Source organism: Apodemus sylvaticus, chromosome 8 (genome assembly GCF_947179515.1).
Source record: "Apodemus sylvaticus chromosome 8, mApoSyl1.1, whole genome shotgun sequence".
NCBI classification, from domain to species: Eukaryota; Metazoa; Chordata; class Mammalia; order Rodentia; family Muridae; genus Apodemus; species Apodemus sylvaticus.
In genome coordinates this window covers 38,840,725-38,865,044 of record NC_067479.1, presented here as the reverse complement: position 1 = coordinate 38,865,044, position 24,320 = coordinate 38,840,725, and the positions used below count along the sequence as shown (strand labels likewise).

Sequence of the window (24,320 nt, the reverse complement as noted above, 5' to 3'; positions counted from 1 at the left end):
TATTAAGGCCTCTACAATTACTTTATAAGGGATGGGAATGTTTCAAGTACACAGGTTTCAGGCAAAATCCTGAAGTAAATCATGATTTAAGTTTCTGCTTGGGGTCTTCATTAATTCATTGCTTTTACTCCTGCTCAAGTAACTAGCCCCCTTCTTGTTTGTGCAGGGCACCTTGATAAAATAAGTGGGTCAGACATAGAAAAAAAAACCCAAAACTATGAAAGTAAGATGGTACATGGAAGAAGGGATTTGAAGGAGGGGTAAGGAGAAAAGAGAGGATGATGAGAGGACTTCAATCAATTTACATTTTAAAATTATTTATTATTTATTTATTTATTTATTTATTTATTTATTTATTTATTTATTTATGTACATGCACTCCAGATTTTATTCCCCTCCCAGTCCACCCTCTGACTGTTCCACATCCCATACTTCCTCCCTCTGACACCCCCATCTACACCAGGATGTCCCCTCCACATGCTCCCCCCACACACTACACCAGACCTCTAAACATCCTGGGGCATCTAGTCTCTTGAGGTTAGATGCATAGTCTCTGAATGAACCTAGACCTGTCAGTCCTCTGCTATATATGTGTTGGGGGTTCTCATATCAGCTGGTGTATGCTGCCTGGTGGTGGTCCAGTCTCTGAGAGATTGAGACTGCTGGTCCTCCTACAGGATTCTTCCTGCTTTTTCCTAATTCAACCATGGAGTCAGCAGCTTCCATACATTGGTTGGGTGCAAATATCTGCATTTGACTCTTTCAGCTGCTTGTTGGGTCTTTCAGAGGGAAGGCATGCTAGGTCCCATTTTGTGAGTGCTTCATAGTCTCAGTAATAGTCTCCAGCCTTGGGACTTCCCCTTGAGCTAGATCCTACTTTGGGCATGTAGCTAGATCTTCTTTTTCTCAGGCTCCTCTCCATTTCCATCCCTGCAGCTCTTTCAAACAGGAACACTTATGGGTCACAGTTGTGACTATGGGATGGCCCCTCTTTCCCTCATTTGATGCCCTATCTTCCTGTTGGTGGTGGGCTCTATAAGTTCCCTCACCCTACTGTCAGGCATTTCATGTAAGGTCTCTCCCTTTGAGTCCTGAGAGTCTCTCACCTCATAGGTCTCTGGTATATTCTGGAGGGATTTCCCCCAGTGTCTTACCTCCCAAGGTTGCCTATTTCTGTTCTTTCTGCTGAAACTCAGGATTTCAGTCCTTTTCCATCACCCAATAAAAGATAAGGTCCTCTGCTTCCCCTTGCTCCTGACTGCTTTCCCTCTTAGGTCCCTCCCTCCCCCCTTTGTGATTGCTTTCTTATCCCTCTAGAGTAGGGCTGAGGTGTCTTTACTTGGGGCCTTCAGCTTCTTGACCTTTTTGAGTTCTGTGGATTGTATCTTGGGTATTCTGTACGTCTTTTGGGGGGGGGGCTAATATTCACTTACTAGTGAGTATATACCATGAATGTCCTTTTGGATCTGAGTTACCTCACTCAGGATGATATTCTCTAGTTCCATTTGCCTGCAAATCTCAGGATGTCCTCATTCCTAATAGCTGAGTAGTTTCATTGTGTAAATGAAACACATTTTCTGCATTCATTCTTCTGTCTTGGTACATCTGGATTGTTTCCAGCTTCTGCTATCACAAACAAGACCACTATGAACATAGTGGATCACATGTCCGTGTGCCATGGAGGGGCATCTTTTGGGTATATTCCCAAGAGTGGTATTGCAGGGTTTTCAGACAGATCTATTTCCAATCTTCTGAACAACCTACAGATTGATTTCCAGAGTTTGCAACTCCACCAGAAATGAAGGCGTCTCCCTAAATGTCACCATAAGAGTCCAGGGCCAGATATATTTAGTGCAGAATTCCACCAGACCTTCAAAGAACACCTGATATTCCTCAAACTATTCCATAAAGTAGAAACAGAAGGAACACTACCTAATTCATTCTATGAAGTCATAATTACTCTGATACCTAAAACACACAAGGACCCAACCAAAAAAGCGAACTTCAGACCAATCTTGCTCATGAATACCAATGTGAAAATACTCAATAAAATCCTTGCAAACTGAATCCAAGAACACAGCAAAACCATCATTCATCATGATCAACTATGCTTCATCCCAGGAATGCAAGGAATGCAATGTTGTTTCAATATATGAAAATCCATTAATGTAATCCACTATATAAATAAATTCAAAGAAAATAATCACATAATCATCTCCTTAGATGCAGAAAAAGCATTTGACAAAATATAACACCCCTTCATATTAAAAGCCTTGGAGAGACCAGAAATTCAAGGCACATACCTTAACATAATAAAAGCAAGAAAAAAGGGGGAAAACTCAACAGAATAGGCCACCATCTTGGCTCCTGTGACCAAGCAGCCAGCTCAGTCAGGTATGCAGGGAACAACAGAGTGAACAATCACTCGGGACACAGTCTGCCTGGGTTCCTTCTGCACGTAGGAGCTGGGCAGCTCTACAGCTGTCTGGGCATGTATCCTGTAAGGGAGCATCTGACCCGCAGAGAGTCAGATGGTTAAAGGGAGCCCTGCAGTCTGAGGTTGCCACCATCTTGGCTCCTGTGACCAAGCAGCTAGCTCAGCCAGGTACATAGGGAACAACAGAGTGAAAGATGACTCTGGACACAGTCCGCCTGGGTTCCTTCTGCATGTAGGAGCTGGGTAGCTCTATAGCTCTCTGGGCAGGAGAACATGGGTCAACAGGTAGAAGCACAAAAATCCCTTAAAGAAAGACAAGAGAATATGGATCAAAAGGTAGAAGCCCTTAAAGAGGAAACACAAAAATCTCTTAAAGAAATACAGGAGAATATGGGTCAACAGGTAGAAGTTCTTAAAGAGGCAATACAAAAATCCAATAGAGAATTATGGGAGAACATGGGTCAACATGCAGAAGCCCTTAAAGAGGAATCACAAAAATCCCTGAAAGAAACACAGGAAAACATAGGTCAATGGGCTGAAACCCTTAAAGATGAATCTCAAAAATTCATTAAAGAATTTCAGGAAAAAACAAACAAACAAGTGAAGGAACTGAACAAAACTATCCAGGATCTGAAAATGGAAATAGAATTAATAAAGAAATTGCAAAGTAAGACATATCTGAAGATAGAAAACATTGGAAAGAATTCAAGAGTCATAGCTGCAAGCATCAACAACAGAATACAAGAGATAGAAGAAAGAATCTCAGATGCTGAAGATTCCATAGAAAACATTGACTCAACAGCCAAAGAAAATGCAAAATGCAAAAGGCTTGTAACCCAAAACATCTAGGAAATCCAGGACAAGATGAGAAGACCAAACCTAAGGATTATAGGTATAGAAGAAAGTGAGGATTTACATCTTAAAGGCCCAGTAAATATCTTCAACAAAATTATAGATGAAAACTTCCTTAACCTAAAGAAAGAGATGCCCATGAATATACAAGAAGCCTACAGAACTCCAAACAGATTGTACCAGAGCAGAAATACCTCCTGTCACATAATAATCAAAACACCAAATGCACTAAACAATAACTTTTTCTTAATAACTCTTAATATCAACAGTCTCAATTCCCTTATAACAAGACATAGACTAACAGACTGGATATGTAAACAGGACCCAACATTTTGCTGTATACAAGAAACCCACCTCATTGACAAAGACAGTCACTATTTAAGAGTCAAAGGTTGGAAAACAATTTTTCAAGTAAATGGTCCCAAGAAACAAGCTAGAGTGGCCATTCTTATATCATATAAAATTGACTTTCAACCAAAAGTTGTCAAAAAAGATAAGGAGGGACACTTCATACTGGTCAAAGGAAAAGTCTACCCAGATGAACTCTCAATTATGAACATCAATGCTCCAAATGCAAGGGCACCCATATTAATTAAAGAAACTTTAATAAATCTCAAAATACACATAGCACTCCACATAATAATAGTGGGAGACTTCAATACTCCACTCTCAAAAATGACGAATCATGGAATCAGAAACTAAACAGAGATATAGTGAAACTAAATGAAGTTATGGACCAACAAGATCTAACAGATATTTATAGAACATTCTACCCTAAAGCAAAGGAATATACCTTCTTCTCAGCACCTCATGGTACCTTCTCCAAAATTGACTGTAGAATTGGTCACAAAACAGACCTCAACAGATATAGAAATATTGAAATTATTCCATGTATCTTATCAGATCACCACGGCCTAAGGCAGGTCTTAAGCTCAAGCAAAAGCAAAGTAAAACACACATACACATGGACTTTCAACAATGATCTTCTCAATGATAGCTTGGCCAAGGTAAAAATAAAGAAAGAAATTAAAGACTTTTTACAATTTAATGAAAATGAAGACTCATCATACCAGAATTTATGGGACACAAGGAAAGTAGTGCTAAGAGGAAAACTCATAGCTCTGAGTGCCTCTAAAAAGAGAATGGAGAGAACTTACATTAACAGCTTGACAGTGCACTTGAAAGCTCTAGAACAAAAGGAAACAAATATCCCCAAGAGGAATAGACCGCAGGAAATAATCAAACTTAGGGATGAAATCAACCAAACAGGAACAAAAAGAACTATGCAAAGAATCAACAAAACAAGGAGCTGGTTCTTTGAAAAAATTCAACAAGATAGATAAACCCTTAGCCAGACTAACCAGAGGGCACAGAGACAGTATCAAATTAATAAAATCAGAAATGAAAAGGGAGACATAACAACAGAAACTGTGGAAATTCAAAAAAACTCATCAGATCTCACTACAAGAGCTTATAGTCAAAAAGTTTTGAAAACCTGGATGAAATGGACAACTTTCTAGATACATACCAGGTGCCAACATTAAAACAGGAGAAGATAAATCATCTAAACTGTCCCATAAGTCCTGAAGAAATAGAAGCAGTCATTAATAGTCTCCCATAAAAAAAAAAAACTTTCTACATATATACCACCAGGTTCCAACCATAAAACAGGATCAGATAAACCATATAAATAGTTCCATAGGTCCTGAGGAATCAGAAGCAATCATTAATAGTCTCTCATCAAAAAAAAAAAAAAAAAAGCCCAGGACCAGATGGGTTTAGTGGGGAATTTTATCAGATCTTCAAAGAAGAGTTAATACCAATACTCTTCAAACTTTTCCATGAAATAGAAACTCAAAGAACCCAAGTTTTTCTATAAAGCCACAATAATGCTTATACCTAAAATAAACAAAGACCAAATGAGGAAGGAGAACTTCAGGCCAATCTCCCTCATGAACATTGATGCAAAAATATTGAACAAAATCCTAGCCAACAGAATTCAAGAATGCATCAAAACTATAATTCACCACGATCAGGTAGGCTTCATCCCCGGGATGCAGGGATGGTTCAATATACGGAAATCTGTCAATGTATTCCACTACATTAACAAACTGAAGGAAAGAAAACATGGTCATTACATTAGATGCTGAAAAGGCTTTTGACAAAATCTCACATCCCTTCATTTTAAAAGTCTTGGAGAGATTGGGATTCCAAGGCCCATACCTAAACATAGTGAAAGCAATATAGTACAAACCAATAGCCAACATCAAGTTAAATGGAGAGAAACTTGAAGCAATCCCACTAAAATCAGGGACCAGACAAGGCTGCCCACTCTCTCCCTATTTATTCAATAGAGTACTTGAAGTCCTAGCCAGAGCAATCAGGCAGCAAAAGGAGGTCAAAGGTATACAAATTGGAAAGGAAGAATTCAAAATATCACTATTTGCAGATGATATGATAGTATACTTAAGTGACCCCAAGACATCCACCAGAGAACTCCTAAAGCTGATAAACAACTTCAGCAAAGTGGCTGGATATAAAATTAATTCAAACAAATCAGTAGCCTTCCTCTACTCAACAGATAAACAAGATGAGAAAGAAATTAAGGAAATGACACCTTTCACAATAGTCCCAAATAATATGTCATATTTGGTGTGACCCTAACAAACCAAGTGAAAGATCTATAAGACAAGAACTTTAAGGCTCTGAAGAAAGTCTCAGAAGGTGGAAAGATCTCCCATGTTCATGGATTGGTAGAATCAATATAGCAAAAATGGCTATCTTGCCAAAAGCAATCTACAGATTCAATGCAATCCCCATCAAAATCCCAAGTCATTTATTCATAGATCTAGAAAGAGCAATTCACAAATTCTTCTGGAATAACAAAATGCCAGGATAGCAAAAACTATTCCCCATAGCAAAAGATCTTCTCGGGGAATCACCATCCCTGACCTGAAGCTTGACTACAGAGAAGTAGTGATAAAATCTGTTTGGTATTTGTATGCAGACAGGCAGGAAGATCAATGGAATAGAATTGAAGACTCAGAAATGAACCCACACATGTACCGTCACTTGATATTTGACAAAGGAGCTAAAAACATCCAGTGGAAAAAAGATAGCATTTTTAACAGATGGTGCTGGATCAACTGGAGATCTGCATGCAGAAAAAAGGCAAATCAATCCATTCTTATCTCCTTGTACAAAACTCAAGTCCAAGTGGATCAAGGATCTAAACATAAAACCAGACACACTGTAGCTTATAGAGGAGAAAGTGGGGATGAATCTTGAACATGTGGGCACAGGGGAACAATTCCTGAACAGAACACCAATGGTTTATGTTCTAAGAACAAGAATTGACAAATGGGACCTAATAAAACTTCAAAGCTTCTGTAAAGCAAAGGACACAGTCAATAGGACAAAATGGTAACCAACAAATTGGGAAAAGATCTTTACCAACCCCTCTATTGGATAGAGGTCCAATACCCAATGTATTCAAAGAACTCAAGAAGTTAGTCTCCAGAAAGTCAAATATCCCTATTAAAAAATGGGGTACAGAGCTAAACAGGGAATTCTCAACTGAGGAAACTCAAATGGCTCTAAAGCTCCTAAAGAAATGTTCAGCATCCTTAGTTATCAGGGAAATGCAATTCAAAACATCACTGAGATTCCACCTTACACCAGTCAAAATGGCTAAGATGAAAATCTCTGGAGACAGCAGTTGTTGGAGACGGTGTAGGGGAAAAGGAACACTTCTCCACTGTTGGTGGGTTTGCAAGTTGGTAAAACCACTCTGGAAAATAATTTGGCGATTCCTTAGAAAATTAGACATAGACAGAAAATTTGACCTGGCAATTCTTTAGAACATTAGACTTAGACTGAAAATTTGACCTAAGGACCCAGCTATATGACTCCTGGGCATATACCCAGACGACAGTCCTACACATAATAAGGACACATGCTCCACTCTGTTCATAGCTGCCTTATTTATAATAGCCAGAAGCTGGAAAGAACCCAGATGTCACTCTACAGAGGAATGAATACAGAAGCTATGGTATAAATACACAATGGAGTACTATTCAGCTATTAAAAACAATGAATTCATGAAATACTTAGGCAAATGGAAGGAGCTAGAATGTGTCATCCTGAGTGAGGCAACCCAATCACAAAAGAACACACATGGTATGCACTCACTAATAAGCAGAAGTTAGCCCAAAAGCTCAAAATAAATAAGTTACAATTCACCAGCTCCACCAATCCACCAAGAAGGAGGACTTAAGTGAGGGTGCTTCAGTTCTTCTAAGAAAGGGAACAAAATAGTCACAGGAACAATAAGGGAGACAATGTGTGGAACAGAGACTGAAGTAAAGGCCACCAGGAGACTGCCCTACCTGGGGATTCATCCTATAAACAGTCAACCAACCCTGACACTACTATGGACAACAAGAAGTGTATATCAAAAGGAGCATGTCATGGTTGTTTCCAGAGAGGCCCTGCCAGAGCCTTACAAATACAGAGGCATATGCTAACAACCAACTATTGGACTGGGCATGGGGTCCCCAATGGAGGAGCTAGAGGATGGTCCAGAGGAGCTGAAGGGATTTACAACCCCATGGAAAAAACAATGATTTAGGCTACCCAGATGCCCCAAGACTCCCAGGGACTGAACCATCAACCAAGGGGTAGACATGGTTCCAGCCAAAAATGTGGCAGAGGAAGGCCTTGCTGGGCATCAGTGGGAAGAATGGTCCTTGGTCAGGTAAAGGCTCGACAGAGGCCCAAACAAAGGGAAACTGGGGGGGGGGGGTGGGAGGGAGGAGGGAGTGTGTTAGGTGGAGAGGCATATACAAGGAGGCAAGGGGAAGGAGGAAGGGGAGGAGTTGGGGGTTTTAGCGGAGGGGGGATATCGGAAAAGGTTTTACCATTGGCAATGTAAATGGATACAATATTCAATAAAAATAAATTAAAAAATAAAAAATAAAAAAATTGATGTAAAAAAAAATAGAATAGAGAAAACAATTCTTAACAGTAAAAGAATGGCTCAGAGAATCACCATCCCTGACCTCAAGCTTTACTACAGAGCAATAGTGATTCAAAACTGAATGATATTGGCACCAAGACAGACATATATATCAATGGAATAGAATTAAAGACCCAGAAATAAAACCACATACTTACAGACACTTCATCTTTAACAAAGAAGCCAGACATATAATGAAAAAAGAGAAAATATCTTCAAAATATGGTGCTAGTCTAACTGGCTGTCTGTATGCAGAAAAATGAAAATCGATCCATTTTTGTCACCTTTCACAAAGCTCAAGTCCAAGTGTATCAAGGACCTCAACATAAAACCAGATACACTGTAATAGAAGAGAAAGTGGGAAAGAGCCTTGAACTCATTGGCACAGGGGAAAATGCCCTAAACAGAACTCATTCTCTAAAATCAGAGGTTGATAAATTGGAGCTCATGAAACTGGAAAGCTTCTGTAAGGCAAAGGACATAGTCAATAAAACCAATCAACAACATACAGATTGGGAAAAAAAAACTTCACTACCCCCACATTCAATAGAGAGATATTATCCAAAATATATAAAGAACTCAAGAAGCTAACCACCAAAAAAATGTAACTACCAAATCAAAATATGGGGTATAGAACTAAACTGAGAATTCACAATAGAGGAATCTCAAATGTCTGAGAAGCACCTAGTGAAATGTCCAAAGTCCTTAGTCACTAGAGAAATGAAAATCAAAATGACTCTGAGGTTCTACCTTACAACAATCGGAATGGCTAAGATCAAAATTAAGTAATATTTTATATGTATATATGAAATTATAAAAGAATACAATTATTGCAAATAACATAGGTCAATTTTTTAAAGATAAGATTTGAAGCTTCCTATTTCTTATACCTTAGTATCTGTACAAATAAACTCTGAATACAATTATGTGATGATAAAGCTGTTTCCTGCCACAATTCCTCATTGTGTCTTCTGCACTGTCACATTACTGACATTTACTCACAAGTTTGAGATCCTTTCCCAACCTTTTACTCATGCACTCCACCCCAAATCCATTAACAATGCTTGCATATTTAGTCTTCCTCTCTTTGTAGTAGCCCAATTAGATCTCTAGGATCTCTTCCCTATGGTCCACCCTCTGCCTCTTCTCTTCAGCGTCTGTGGTTCAAAACATTCCTTCATTTCTTTTTAAGTGTAATTACTATAGCTGGGTTAGAATGATCCTTATAGGCCCCAGGAATGGGAATTATATGTCAGTTTATAATACAGCTGATGTGTGGCAGTCTCAGAATATAGGCCTTAAACTAGCTAACACAGAAACACACACACACACACACACACACACACACACACACAGGGGGTTAAAAACATTAACAGTACACACAGAAGAATTAAGCAGGGAAACACTAAGCAATTACAATGTACAATTTATACTATGAATTAAACAGCAAACCCAGCTAGACTTGGATATGAAGATGTTTTATCTGTCTTCCCTTTTCCTGTAATTTATCAGAAGTCAGAAGAAGACAAGCTACACCAGTACTCCGCTCACATGGTGAACATTAACTTTTTCCTCTGAGGGAGCCCTTGGGTGTGTTTCTTTGTCCATGCCTTTCTGTCATTTTACATTCTCTCTAGCTTAACTACTGCTGGCTCTTGGGTGTTTCTCTCACTGCTCTCAGCCCCAAAATGAAATCATAGTTGTAGTCAGGGAATGCATCATGCATTGATCACTAAAGCAGACATCCTGACTAAGAGCATTGTGCAGGACCATCCCAGGCAAGTGAACAAGCTGGGGAATTCTATTAACAACAATGAACGCTCTGAAGTAAGGACACAGTGAGAGGAAGTGGACATGCTTGACTTGGAAAGCAGCTGGCATACAATGCTTCCTGAAGTCTTTATGGAAATAAGCAATAGAAGTGAAACAGGCCGTGGTTTTTGACCATAATCCAATGCAAGTTGGGATTAGGGAATGTTAATTTAGAACTACTTGAATCATAAAAGCTTGTGATTAGATATACAATAAACATTAAAATGAAAAGAAGCTTTCTTCAACCAAAACAGAGCTAAATGTAATCTTTTTCTTAAGATTATAATATAACTATAAATATAAATATAATATAGAAAGGTTAAATGTAAATACAGTCTTTTGTCTTAAAAGATTATAATTTGACTATAGCATTTTTCCCTTTCCTTTTCTCCCTCTAAGCTCTCCCATAATTCCTTTACCATACTACTAATCCATGGCTTCTTGAAGGGGTTTGCAGCCCCATAGGAGGAACAACAATAGGAAACAACCAGTACCCCCAGAGCTCCCAGGGACTAAGCCACAAACCAAAGGGTGTTACATATGGGTCCAGACTCATATGGAGCAGAGGATGGCCTTGTTGGACATCAATGGTAGGAGAGGCCCTCAGTTCCCAGAAGGCTCGATGCCCCAGTGTATGAGAATGCCAGAACAGGAAAGTGGGAGTTGACGGGTTGGTGAGCAGGGGGAGGGAGAATAGTATAAGGGGTTTCCAGAGTGGAAACCCAAAAAGGGGATAACATTGGAAATATAAATAAAGAAAACATCTAATAAAAAACCTAATTGTTATTGCATGTAAAAATGTATGTGCATATTCATTAGTATTCCTAGATATAACTTCATCAGTCCATATAATTCTACCTGTAAGTATGCTTTAAAGGCTGAGATTTTGATGCTGGACAGATAGTTAATGTGCTTTCTGTTTTCTGGGGATGGCCACCTCTCTCATTTCCAGCTTTTTTCTTTAGTTCTTTGTGTACAATTGCGGCCTTGTGGGCTTTTCTTTCTCCAGCTTGGTATATTCACACCATTCATGCTACCAACTTAGAACGTTCTAAGTTAACATTCACTAATCCAAACTTGCATTGGATTATGGTTATAAAACATGGCCTTTCCCACTTCTATTGTTTATTTCCATAAACCTTTCAGGAGCTGCTGAAGGCCAACTCCTTTGCAGATCTAAATCAAGCACTTCCACCAGCTCTCTTTAAGTGTCTTTACTTCAGAGCATTCACTGCTATTAATTCCATTTCCCAGTTTGTTCACTTCCCTATGATGTTCCTGAAAAATGGTCATGCATTTGTTTTTTAACAAGGAAAATAAAATATCTTATTTTTCTTAAAACTTACTTTAAGACATCAAGGGAAAATTGTACAGCCATACATGGAAAAGACAAATATGAATGCAGAATGAAAATAGCATAAAATATATTGATGCTTGTCAGATAGTGTTGAACTGATATTCTGGGATTTTTATGTGTTACAAGAACTGAAAAGAACAGATTAACATTCCTCTCCTTTACTCCCTCCTTCAACAGAATCCACATTAACCTCCCCATAATCCATCTCTAGGGCAGCCATGTCCTCACGGACCTCAGAGAATTCCCCCTTCTCCATGGTGTCACCCGTATACCAGTGCACAGAAGCATACGTCAGGCCAACCCTATGGTCTAGGTAACCTTAGACCTCAGCAACAGTCATGGTCTTGCTCAGCATGCACACAGCTCTCTGTATTTTAGCAAGGTCTCCACTAGGTACCACAATTGGAAGTTTGTAACTTATGCCAAACTTGAAGACAGTGGGACTCCAGTCCACACACTTAATGTTGTGTTTGGTTTTGATTGTGACAATAACAGCACTGGTGCTTTTGGAAACCCCATCACCACAGTACAATAGGTAGCAAGCCATGCATTTACCATGATGAGAATCACATTTCACCATGTCGTTAGCAGGATCAAAGCAGACATTGGTAGTGTCTGCTATAGAAAACTGCTTAGGCTAGGCTTTCTCAGTAGAGATAACAGGGGCATGTGTAGCCAGAGGGAAGTGGATAAAAAAATATGGCACCAGGTGGGTTAGGAATTAAGTTAAATCCACATTCAGGGTCCCATCAAACCTGAAAGAAGCAATGATGAGATACATAATTGGGCTTACAAGTTAAGATGGGTGTTCAATAATAAGGTTTCTATGATGAATGTCATAATGGCCTTGCTGACTACCATGAAGACACAATCAGAGTGCTCCATGGTGGTATGGGTGCTAAGGATGGAATGGTAGGGCTCAGCAACAGCAGTGGAAACCTAGGACCAAGGGGTTAGGGAATTCAAGAGCTCCAGTTTGGACTTCTTTCCCATAATTAACAGAAAGCCATTGCATCAGCTGGAAGGTGAACCCAGAGGCAATTCTCCTGAAAAAAGCATTGAAAAACTAAGACATCATAAAGATTTGTTTACTAGCTTGTGCATTTGGTCCAAGACAAGGTCAATGATCTCCTTGCCAATGATGTATTGGCATAGGTATGGGCAGCTGATATACTACTCAGGTAAAAGAACAGGCAGGAGGTACCAGTGTAAATTTTGTCCATAACTGTAGATTCCAGATATAACATCATTGCCCTGGGGACATGCTTGCCAGCTCCTATCTTACCAAAGAAGGTATTGAAGGAATTATCATCTCTCTGGGAGGTCTTGTCTTGTCCCTTGGCATCCAATCTAAAAGCAGCCTGAAGGACTCCCAGCAGGCATTACTGATCTGAATACCAGCATTGTCAACATGGATGGAGATGTACCATACATGATCTCTATAGATTCATAGGTCAGTTTGACAGAAGCAGAAACTGGGTCCCAGTTACTAGCCAAGTTAGGGTAAGTAAAATTTCTTAAACTTTTATTATTTATTATTTTGTTATTTGTTATTTTTGCTTAGTTCCTTAAACTGCAACTCCTAATTCTCTGTCCTCTGCATCTCTGTGGCTGAGGTTACAGGCATATATTATAGCAACTAGCTCAGGAAACATCCTAATGTGACTTATATTAAATTACAATATCCACACAGTTTTATTTATGCCAAATAAAGTTATGAACTCAGACCTTAAAAATGATGAAAATTTAAGTAAAACGGGATATAGCTACAGAAAAAATGGGGTGGTAGGTGGATTGTTAACTCAGTTAAGATCATGTCTTATTCAGGGGATCACAGTTGCCTGGAATGCCATTTCCAGGGCATCCAACACGTTCTCTGTACTCCAGCAGCACCAGCACCAGCACACCTATAGCATATATTCAAACAGGCAGACAGACAGAAAGACAGACAGACACACACACACACAAATTTAAAGAGAAAAATATAAAGTGAAATTTGATGATGACATTGAAACTATACATATAGTTAAATTTCACAATCAAAAAGACATTTGTACATAAAATATAGAAGATTAAAGATTCTCCAACATGTAATAAGGAGGAATGGATACAGAAAATGTGGTATGTTTTCACAATGGAATACTACTCAACTATTAAAAACAGTGAATTCATGAAATATTTAGGCAAATGGTTGGAACTAGAAAAGATCATCCTGAGTGAGGTAACCCAGTCACTAAAGAACACACATTGTATGCACTCACTGATAAGTGGATATTAGCCCAGAAGTTCAGAATACCCAAGCTACAATTCACAGACCAAATGAAGCCCAAGAAGAAGGCAGACCAAAGTGTGGATGCTTCCATCCTTAGAAGGGGAAATAAAATACCCATGGGAGGAAATACAGAGAAAACGTGTGGAGCAAACACTGAAGGAAAGGCCATTCAGAGATTGCTCCACCTGGAAATCCATCCCATATACATTTACTAAGAGTTACCATTTAGAGTATGTCCTCTCAGTGATCCTGTGACAGTGAATTCAGAAGCTGCTCTCAGCTCACACTCAAATAGCAATCAAACCTGGGTTTATGTCATGTGTTTTTTGTCTGGAAAGTTAAACCTCACTCATCAGGAATCCATTGTCTACCTGAGAACCCTTTGTAGATGTCAGAAAAAAAAATTTAAAACTCCATGGAGGAGCTGCTAATGGTTAAATAAAGTGCCACATATACAGTCCTCTGCTGTATATGTGTGCGGGCCTCATATCAGCTGGTGTATGCAGCCTAGTTGGTGGCTCAGTGTCTGAGTAATCTTGGGGGTCCAGTTCAGCTGAAACAGCTGGGCTTCCTATGGGGCAGCACTCCTCCTCAGCTTCTTCCAGCTTCTCCCCAATGCTGCTGAGATAGTGTCTCCCTGTGTCACATGGCTGCCTTTTAATCCATGACAGTTTTCTAGCATAGACTCTGAGAATACTAAGACCAAAGCCACCATGCCCAGTTTTTCAAAACAATTTTATATAATATATATATCTGTACTTTCTATATACATATTAAATAGTAATTTTGTGAAATTTCATCAACAGTAATACAATAGCTTCTATAAATGTCAATTCATTTTTAACCCTTTGGAAATTTTTCATCCCAATGATTTTTTAGGTTACAAAACTTGGAGCCTGGAGTTGTAAAAACAGGATATCCTCCAAGAAGTTTACTGTAAAACCTGAATAAATGAATAAATCACTTAACCCCCTTGTCCCTCTGACTTTTTGTTTTTTGTTTGTTTGTTTGTTTTTGTCTGTACAATGGGATGTTGGAATATTAGAAGTCATAGAGTCAGTGTGAGGGTTAAATGTGTTATTAGACTTAATTGTATAGATAATATAAAAGAAGAGTATACCAAACATTAACTATTTATCATTATTATTTTCATTGTTTATAATTAAGTAAGTGGATCACATTGCTTTTCTATTGCCGAGGTTAACACCCGAAGTGTAGTGATTCATTTGAAATAATATGCATGTCCCATATTCCTGATGAATATTATGCTTGAAATTCTTATGCTCTATGTGCTTCATTTATACCTGTGAAATTGGCAAAAATTATGAAAGTGTCAGATGGTTTTGAATATTCATTCACAAGAGCTTTGGCCTTGTCTTGAATTAAAATAGCTTCTCTGTATTGATCTGTCTATGAACTTGGCTGTCCCTGTTAAAATTGCATCTATTCCTGAGGAGCTACTTATTTATGTGTGCTCTTTTAATTTTCCAGTCACCAAATCTTCATGTCCTGCACGAAATCTCTATCTGCTGCTAAGCACAGGATTTGGTGGAAATGTAAACTTCCAAGCTCAGGGATTAATGCTGGTGCTAGTTCTTTAATCAACAGTGGACAATGAAAAAGGCCAAATTCTAGGGCAGAGACTAAGAGCTGAAGGACACAGAAAGAACACTTTATATCATAAAATTCCTGGTTCTTTTTAAAGATAGCAATTCACATTCCAAAAAAACCTATATTGAACTGTTATATGAGAAGGAAGCTTTTATTTTGTCTATTTACTATAATTTTGGGGGAGGTTTGCTCTACCAAATTGAAATCTTCAAAATTTTAGATAGTCTTGGATACAATCATATGGGCAGTGAGTGACTCTGAAAGAGGAAAAATTTGATTACTAACTACCATGAACCCCATATAAGTATTAAGTGTCATGAAAAGGAAAGTAACAGGCCAAGAGGATTCTGCCTGAAGTTCTGTCAGCAGTAACATTGAAGGCAAGTGACTCAGGGATGTAAAAGTGATTTTCATGCCCTATTAGATTCCACTGAAAATTCAAGAAGGAAGAGGGCCAGGAAGCACCCAACATCCTACCAAGAAGTATCAGTTAGTATAATGGATAAGAGTCTTGTTGTAGATTAATAAGTACTTCAGGGCAGGTTAAAGGCAAAGCAAAAAGAAACAAAATAGAAGTGAGTAGACAAATAGGGTAATCACTGGCAGAGAAGGGGAGATTTTTTTCCATGTGCTTATTTATGAATACAGACAGATAAACAGATGGAAAAAAATACAAACATATTTCTCTTTTAACACATCCTATCATGCTATACTTTGGAGTCGATTGGTCATTTTGACAGGGTAAATATCGGGTGATACTTATTAATACTAACTCAGGTTAATTAAAGGAAATACATCCATTTAGTACAGATTGTTTTTCAAATGTCTACATAAACTTAGAGTCATACAGTGAAAGAAATGTAACTCAAACTCTGCTTTTGAGATACAGCTTCTATTGGCAAACAGTATACCTTTGTTTTTCTGCTCTGTGGATGTTTATAAACATAAGTTATTCATACATATAGCCAGTAGGAACACACCAACAGAATTTTAAAAAGTAAATATATTCTAAGGCTTGCTTTTGATTAACCTCTTGTGTCCTGTTCTTTTATAGTTGAGCAGATTTAAATTGTTTATCTACAGTGTTAATATTTAATAGTGTGGATATTCTTCATTTAACCCTTTCTCAAATAAAATACATTTATAATCAAAAGCTTTTCATTTATTTAAGTATAATTTCCTGTTATTATTTTATCACAAAATTATTTTTTCTCTAATATAGAACCAACCTAAAAGCTCCAACCATGAGTACTATATGTGAGTAATTTTGAAGACATTTTCCTGTTCCTGACATTAGAGATACTCCATAGTCATTTAGAATTTTGAAAAAGAATTAAAATAAATGATATTCAGTATGTGTTATCAGAACTTCATAGGTCTTTTAATTGAAAAGTCTTATAAATTACTTCCTGAACAACTAAATTTCCCTCTTTCCTTATTCTCATCCTAGGAGTCTCCTCAATGGGCCACTTTCTTCTCTTGTATCTTTATGAGCATAGGTGCATTAACTATGGTAACAAGGGATTCTCTCATTAGAAGGAATAATAATAGGATGATGAGAACAGGGCTATATTCTAGGCAAAATACAGTAGCTTGGTCAGACATGCCCTCCTTCCTCAAAGTAACATTTTGTCTCTAGTTACCATCAAAGCAAGGAAAGTACAGGGACGTTTTCAGCTCTGCAAGCCTCCATGCCTGTCCTGGGAAGAGCAGCATTGAGTACTTGTTGTTACACATTTTCTAGAAAGCAGAGGCTTCAAGTTGTATGAGCATGCTATAGGCTTGTACTTGATAACAGTTTATTCTGATGAAAGTTCAGAAAGATGTGCTTGCAACAGGCTAGATTATATATGAAGGCAACAAAACTGAAGAGAGAAGAAGGAAATTTAGACATTGGCACGTATTTCCTATAATGTGCTGGTGAGCTCAAACCTAGTTTTCTGCCTCAAAATAATGAGCACTGGGATTAAAGGGGTTGTCTGCTACCACCATCACACTCCCCTTCCTACCTTTTCCCTCCATCCTTCCTCCCTCCCTCCCTTCCTTTTTCTCTCTCTTCTTTCCTTTTCTACCTTACTCCCTCCCTCCTTCATTCGTTCCTTCCCTCCATAATTTCTTTCTTCCATTCCACACACATACCTTCCCTCCCTCTTTCTGTCCTTCCACCTTCCTTCCTTTTCACCCTACCTCACTGTTTTCTCCCTCCCTTCTTCATTCCTTCCCTCTTTCCTTCTTTCTTCCCCCCTTCCCTCCCACCTTCATCCTGTCCTTCCCTCCCACCTTCATCCTGTCCTTCCCTCCTACCTTTTAGGGTCATTCTATTTCTATTGTTCAGGCTCTCCTTGATCTTCTCTATCTCGGCGAGTGTCTACTCTGAGCCCTTAAAGTAGGTAGATCTATGGTTTGTGCTTCTGACCATTGTTCTCTTTTAATTCTTGCTTATGTTGTGAATGATTGCTTTCAAAAATAATCTTGGGGCCAGGAATGATGGTGCATGATTTTAATACCAGTACTGGGGAGACAGAGTCAGGTGGATGTCCATGAGTTCTAGGCCAGCCTGGCATGTACAGTGACTTCCAGGACAGCCAAGGATTCAGAGTCCAACCCTGCCTCAGCAAAAGACCTTAAATATTGACCTTTCAAGTCTTTGAGCCCAGCATTCTTCGTCCCAGTTAGTTGAGAACAGGGTTTCTCTTACACTTCAGACTCAACTCACCAACTCTAGCCAGATACATCTGACCTTGATTGACTTCAGACTGATTTCTGTATGCATCCAGCCACCACTCTGACAAGGCCACCATTTCTAACCTGAAAAATGACAGAAACTTCCTTAGCAATTTCTCTGGTTCCAGAATCATAGCCTGCTACTTTCCCAGGAGTCCCAATAACAGTCAGAAACTGTCAACTTAGTATGTCAGTCTTCTGCCAATTACTCCTCAGATCTGGTTGTTTCATGCCTTCTGAGATCCTGAATGACATAAACCCTGACCACCCTTCTGATGCTGGATTGCAAACTCAACTCCTCTAACCTTTGCTATCAACCCCATCCCTGTTTTTCCAAAAATGCTGTTTTCTTATCACCAGGTTTTAATTTCTTGGATTTTTCTTGCCTGTTAAAAAAGACTGTTTCCTACTTCACTGTCTACCATACCTACAACATGCATGTGTGTGTGTGTGTATGTGTGTGTGTGCGTGTGCGTGTGTGTGTGCGTGTGTGTGTGTGTGTGTGTGTGTGCGTGTGTGTGCATGTGCGTGTGCGTGTGCATGTGTGTGTGTGTGTGTGTGTGTGTGCTAGTGCATCTTATTATCTAAGTCTCTCCACCAATGTCAAACCCTGTTTTTCTCTTTTCCCCGCTTTCAGGAGATTCACATAGACTTTCTGGGGATAAAATGTTTCATCAGTTTCTTAGAATATTCAAATCATGTGTCATGATTCAAATTATGTTTAAATTTTAAATATTCTCATAGAGATCTGAATAATTGTGCTGGTTATTTATGTTCTTTATTTTAAAAGAACCATTTACCCCATTTTATACAGTATGTTTTGTTGCTGCTTCCGGGAAGGTCTACTTTTCACAAGCCCAGAAAGATTTTTTTTTCATTCTTTTAATCCAACATTCCTAGGAGTTTTATTTGGAATAAAAATGTATTGCATGTTTTCTAGGTATCCGTGGAGTTTATTATTAATGTGTTTACTAAGTTGGGGGTATTTTTATTTTTAGTTTTGAGTGCAACCTAGTTAGGGATAATCTGTTGACTTGTTTCTGGATTCTGCTTGTGACATTATTTAGGTTTCATTTCTCTATAAATATAAGATTGTCATTTATTACTATTACTGCCATAACAGCTACTTTGAAGTAGGTATTGTCTTGCAGCTGCCAGTTTGATGATTTGGAATTCAATAGGAATCATACAAGCCTTCAAAAGCTGTTAAGTACATTCACAAAATCTACAAAAACCCTACAGTATGGAAATTATAGTAACATTGAAAATTGAAAACTGAAGACTGTGTTTTACATGCCTGGGAATTCTCTAATGTAAGAGATCTAAAACACTCTGATCATTTCATTTCTTGATGAATTTGTCCATAAGTATCCTTGTAGGCTTTTAAAGTAAGATTAATCTAGATAGAATTTTTATTCAAGAACATAAATAAATTAGCATTCAAATTTTCTTTTGTTTAATCTTTGTCTTTAATATGAATTATGATTTAAAATGACCCTCTAAATGAGTTGTAATATTTGCTTTTCTAATTCTTAGAACACTTCATGTAACCTAAGTACTCTTTTTTGTTGTTCTGTTTAATGTTATGAAAGAATAGTCAGGGTTCTTTTTTAAAGCTGAAATATTGCTTATTTTCATGTTTATATGTTTCTTAGTCATTAATTTGTGTGTGTGTGTGTGTGTGTGTGTGTGTGTGTGTGAGTGTGAGTACACTGTTGGGTGCAAATATGCATATTCATATTTTTCAGTTGCTTTCAGCAGATTTTTTGAGACATGCTCTGTCACTAAACCTGGAGCCCACTGATTGGTGAGATTGACGGGAGAGTACTGCCCCCCTCCACCCCCACCCCGCCAGGATTTCAGGACTGTGTGGTTAAGCCTGTATTTAACATAGCTGCTGGGGATCCAGGCTCACACCCTCATACTTACAAACTGAGCTATTTGCTAAGACCTGCTTAGATTTTTTTTTAATTTGATTATTCTACCATCTATTATACACTTTCAGATTTTATTATAAAAAGTGAAGGTCCAGCGACAGACCCAAAGTGGGACCCAGCTCAAGGGGGGGGTCCCAAGACCTTACACTATTACTGAGATTATGGAGTACTCACAAAAAGGGACCTAGCATGACTGCACTCCAGAAGACCCAACAATCAGCTGAAAGAGTCAGATGCAGATATTTGCACCCAGCCAATGAACAGAAGCAGCTGACCCCTGTTGTTGAACTAGGGAGGGCTGAATGAAGCTGAGAAGGGTGAACCAGTAGGAGGACCAGCAGTCTCAATCAATCTGGACCCCCGAGATCTCTCAAACACTGGACCACCAAACAGGGAGTATACACCAGCTGATATGATGCACCCAACACACATATAGTAGAGGACTGCTGGGTCTGTGTTCATTCAGAGATGATGCACATAACTCTCAAGAGACTGGAGGCCCCAGGGAGTTTAGAGGTCAGGTGTGTGTGGGGGGGGGTAGGGACATCCAAGTAGAGGTATGGGATGTGGAAAAGTTGGAGGGTGGAGTGGGTGAGGGGGGAAGGATAAAATATGGAGTGTAAAAAATAAATAAGTAAATTTAAAACAGACAAAAAAGTGTTTGAAGCACTTAAGAAAATTAAAAAGTTCTCTTATATCTGGGATTTCTTTCTATCCCACTATCCTTGGTAATGCTTGTCACTTCCATCTTTGCTAATCATTCCTAATATTTTGTCTATTTTTTTTTCAGAAAAGAAAGAGACTTGGGACTTTGATACAATATCTTTATTATTTGCTGTATTTTGTATTTTAGTGATTTAAAATGACTTTTCATTAGTCCCTGCTTCACTTTAATCTTATGTCATTTCTTTTCAGTTTTCAAGTAACACTTAGACTTTTTTCTCATTGATACAGGGTCTTACTTTTCAGGTTTGAGTTTTCTGGAACTTGCTGTTTCAACTAGACTAGCCTAGCCTAAAATTTGCTATTTAGATCTGGGTGATCTAGAAAAAAGTCAAAGATCCACCTGCTCTGTCTCCTGAGTGCTAGGGCTAAATATGTCCCTCAACATGATGCTCTTAAATAATAATAATAATAATAATAATAATAATAATAATAATAATAATAATTTTATTTACATTCCAGATGTACCCACCCTTCGGTCTTGCCTCTGACTGTTTCTCATTCCACTCCTCCTCTCCCTTTCCTCCGACAGGGTGCTCCCCTACACACACCAGGTCTACTTCTTCCCAGGGGCCTCAAGTCTCTCTAGGATTAAGTACATCTTCTCCCACTGAGATATCACCAGGCAGTCCCTGCTTTATTTGTGCCAGGGGCCTTGGACCAGCCTTGGTTGACGACTCAGTGTCTGACAGATCTTGGGGTCCAGGGTTAGTTGAGACTGCTGGTCTTCCTATCGAGTCGCCCTTCTTCACAATTTCTTCTAGCATTTCCCTAATTCAACCACAAGGTTCCCCAGCTTCTGTCTATTGGTTGGTATCTGCTTCTGATTTAGTTGGCTGCTGGTAGGATCTCTCAGAGGACAGCCATGCCAGACTCCCATCTGTAAGCATATCATAGCATCAGCAATAGTTAGGCCTTGATGCCCTCCCTTTAGGTGAATCCCAAGTTGGGCAGTAATTGGACAGATAGCCTTTCCTTTAGTCTCCTCTCCATTTTTGTCCCTGCAGGTCTTTTAGACTGGAACAGTTTTTGGTTAGAAATTTGGACTGTGGCTTAGTAACTGTCTCTCCACTTGAGGTCCTGTCTATCTCCTGGAGGTGGACTTTTTAAGTTCCCTCTCCACAGTGTTGGGACTTTTGGCTAAGGTCACCCCCACTGAGGCCTTAGAGTCTCTCACTTCCTGGTACTTTCTAGAGAGTGACCCCAACTCTCACCCCCATATGCTGCTTATCTGCATATATTCACTTGGCCCTCTGGGCTTCTTGCCTGAACCATCCCCATAGTGTTCCCCCTCTCTCCTCCCTGTATCCTCCCAACCCAGGTCCCTCTCTCCCTCTGCCTCCTGTGATTATTTCCTTTCACATTATTAGTGGAATTGAAGCATCCTCACTTGGGCTTTTCTGCTTGCTACACTTCTTACTATCTGGGTTGTATCCTGGGTATTCTGTACTTTTTGATTAAAGTCCACTACTCAGTGAGTACATACCATGTATGTCCTGTTGGTTCTGAGTTAACTCACTCAGGATGATATTCTCTAGTTCTATACATTTGCTTGCAGAATTCATGATGTCTTTGTTTTTAATAGCTGAATTGTATTCATTGTATAAATAAGCCACATTTTCTGTATCCATTCTTCAGTTGAGAGACATCTGGGTTGTTTCCACATTCTGGCTATTACAAATAATGTTGCTTTGAACATGGTGGAGTACATGTTCATGTCATATGGTGGGGTGTCTTTTGGGTATATGCACAAGAATGGTATATTTGGGCATTCAGAAAGAACTATTTTCAGTTTTCTGAGGAACAGACAGATTGATTCCCAGAGTCGTTATACTAGTTTGCAAACCTACCAGCAATGGAGGAGTGTTAATCTTTCTGCATATCTTCACCAGCAGGTGAACTCAAGGTGCTGTCCCTTGAGTTTTTGGTCCTAGCTATTCTCATTGGTGTGAAGTGCAACTCAGGGTCCTTTTGAGTTGCATTTGTCTGATGATCAAGGATTTTAAATATTTCTTTAAGTGCTTTTTGGATATTCATAATTTATTCTGTTGTGAATTCTCAATTTAGCTCTGTACTACATTTTTTAATTTATTATTTGATTTTTGGAGGTTAACATCTTGAGTTGTTTATGTATTTTGGACATTACCCATAAGTCTGATGTAGGCTTAATGAAGAATTTTCCCCAATCTGTAGGTTGCCAATTTGTCCTATTGACAATCACCTTTGCCTTATAAAGGCTTTTCAATTTTATGAGGTCCCATTTATCAATTGTTGATCTTAGATCCTGAGCCATTGGTGTTCTGGTCAAGAAAATTTCCCTGTATCAATGTGTTGGAGGCTATTTCCCACTTTCTCTTGTATTAGATTCAGTGAATCTGTTTTTACGTGGAAGTCCTTGATTAGCTTGGACTTGAGTTTTGTACATGCAGAGAAATAAGGATTATTTTTCATTTTCTTGATGCGGATCATCTGTTAAACCAGCACCAATTGTTGAAGATGCCTTCTTTTATCCACTGTATGTTTTTGGCTTCTTTGTCAACAACCAAGTGTCCATAGATGTGTGGGTTTACTTCTGGGTCTTCAATCCTACTCTACTGATTGACCTGTCTCTATACCAATACCATGCCACTATTGCTTTCTGGAGAATAGTTTGAGGACAGGGATGATGATTCTCCTCAAAGTTCTTTTATTGCTTTGGCTACCCCGTAATTTTTTTCCCATATGAAGTTGAGAATTGTTCTTTCCATGTCTAAAAAATTGTGTTGGATTTTTTTATGGAGATTACATTGAATTTGTGGATTGCTTTTGGTAAGATTGCCATTTTCACTATGTTAATCCTACCAATCTATGAGCATAAGATCCTTTCCAGCTTCTGAGTTCTTTCTTCTTTAATCTCTTTTTTCAGGGATTTGAAGTTCTTGTACAGATGCTTTACTTGCTTGGTAAGAGTTACACCAAGATATATTATACTATTTGTGGCTATTGTGAAGGGTGTTGTTTCTGTAATTTCTTTTTCATTCCATCTATTCTTTGAGTAGAAGAAAACTACTGGTTTATTTGAGTTAATTTAATATCCTGCCACTTCAAAGAAGTAGAATTTCACTGGTGGTGTTTCTGGAATCGTTTATGTATACTCTCATATCATCTGCAAATAGTGATAATTTGACCTCTTCCTTTCTACTTATATCCCCTTGATCTCTCTCTCTCTCTCTCTCTCTCTCTCTCTCTCTCTCTCTCTCTCTCTCTCTCTCTGTAGAACTGCTCTAGGTAGAACTATGAGTAGTATATTGAATAGACAGGGAGAGAGTAAGCAACCTTGTCTTTTCCTGGATTTTAGTGGGGTTGCTTCTAACTTCCCTTAATTTGATGTTTGATATTGGTATATATTAAGGCTTTTAACATGAAGGAGTGTTGTATTTTGTCAAAGGATTTTTCAGCATCTAATGATATGATCATGTGGCTGTTTTCCTTTAGTTTATTTATATAATGTATTAAATCAATATATTCTCTTATATTGAACTATCCCTTCATACTTGGGATGAAGCCTACTTGATCGTGGTGAATGGTGATTTTGATGT

At 38.6% G+C, this 24,320-nt stretch overlaps 1 pseudogene; it reads right to left on the bottom strand.

Annotated features, from left to right (window-relative positions):
* Positions 1-11,617: 11,617 nt before the first annotated feature.
* Positions 11,618-12,468, bottom strand: LOC127691165 (tubulin alpha-1 chain-like; annotated as a pseudogene).
* Between the last annotated feature and the right edge of the window lie 11,852 nt (positions 12,469-24,320).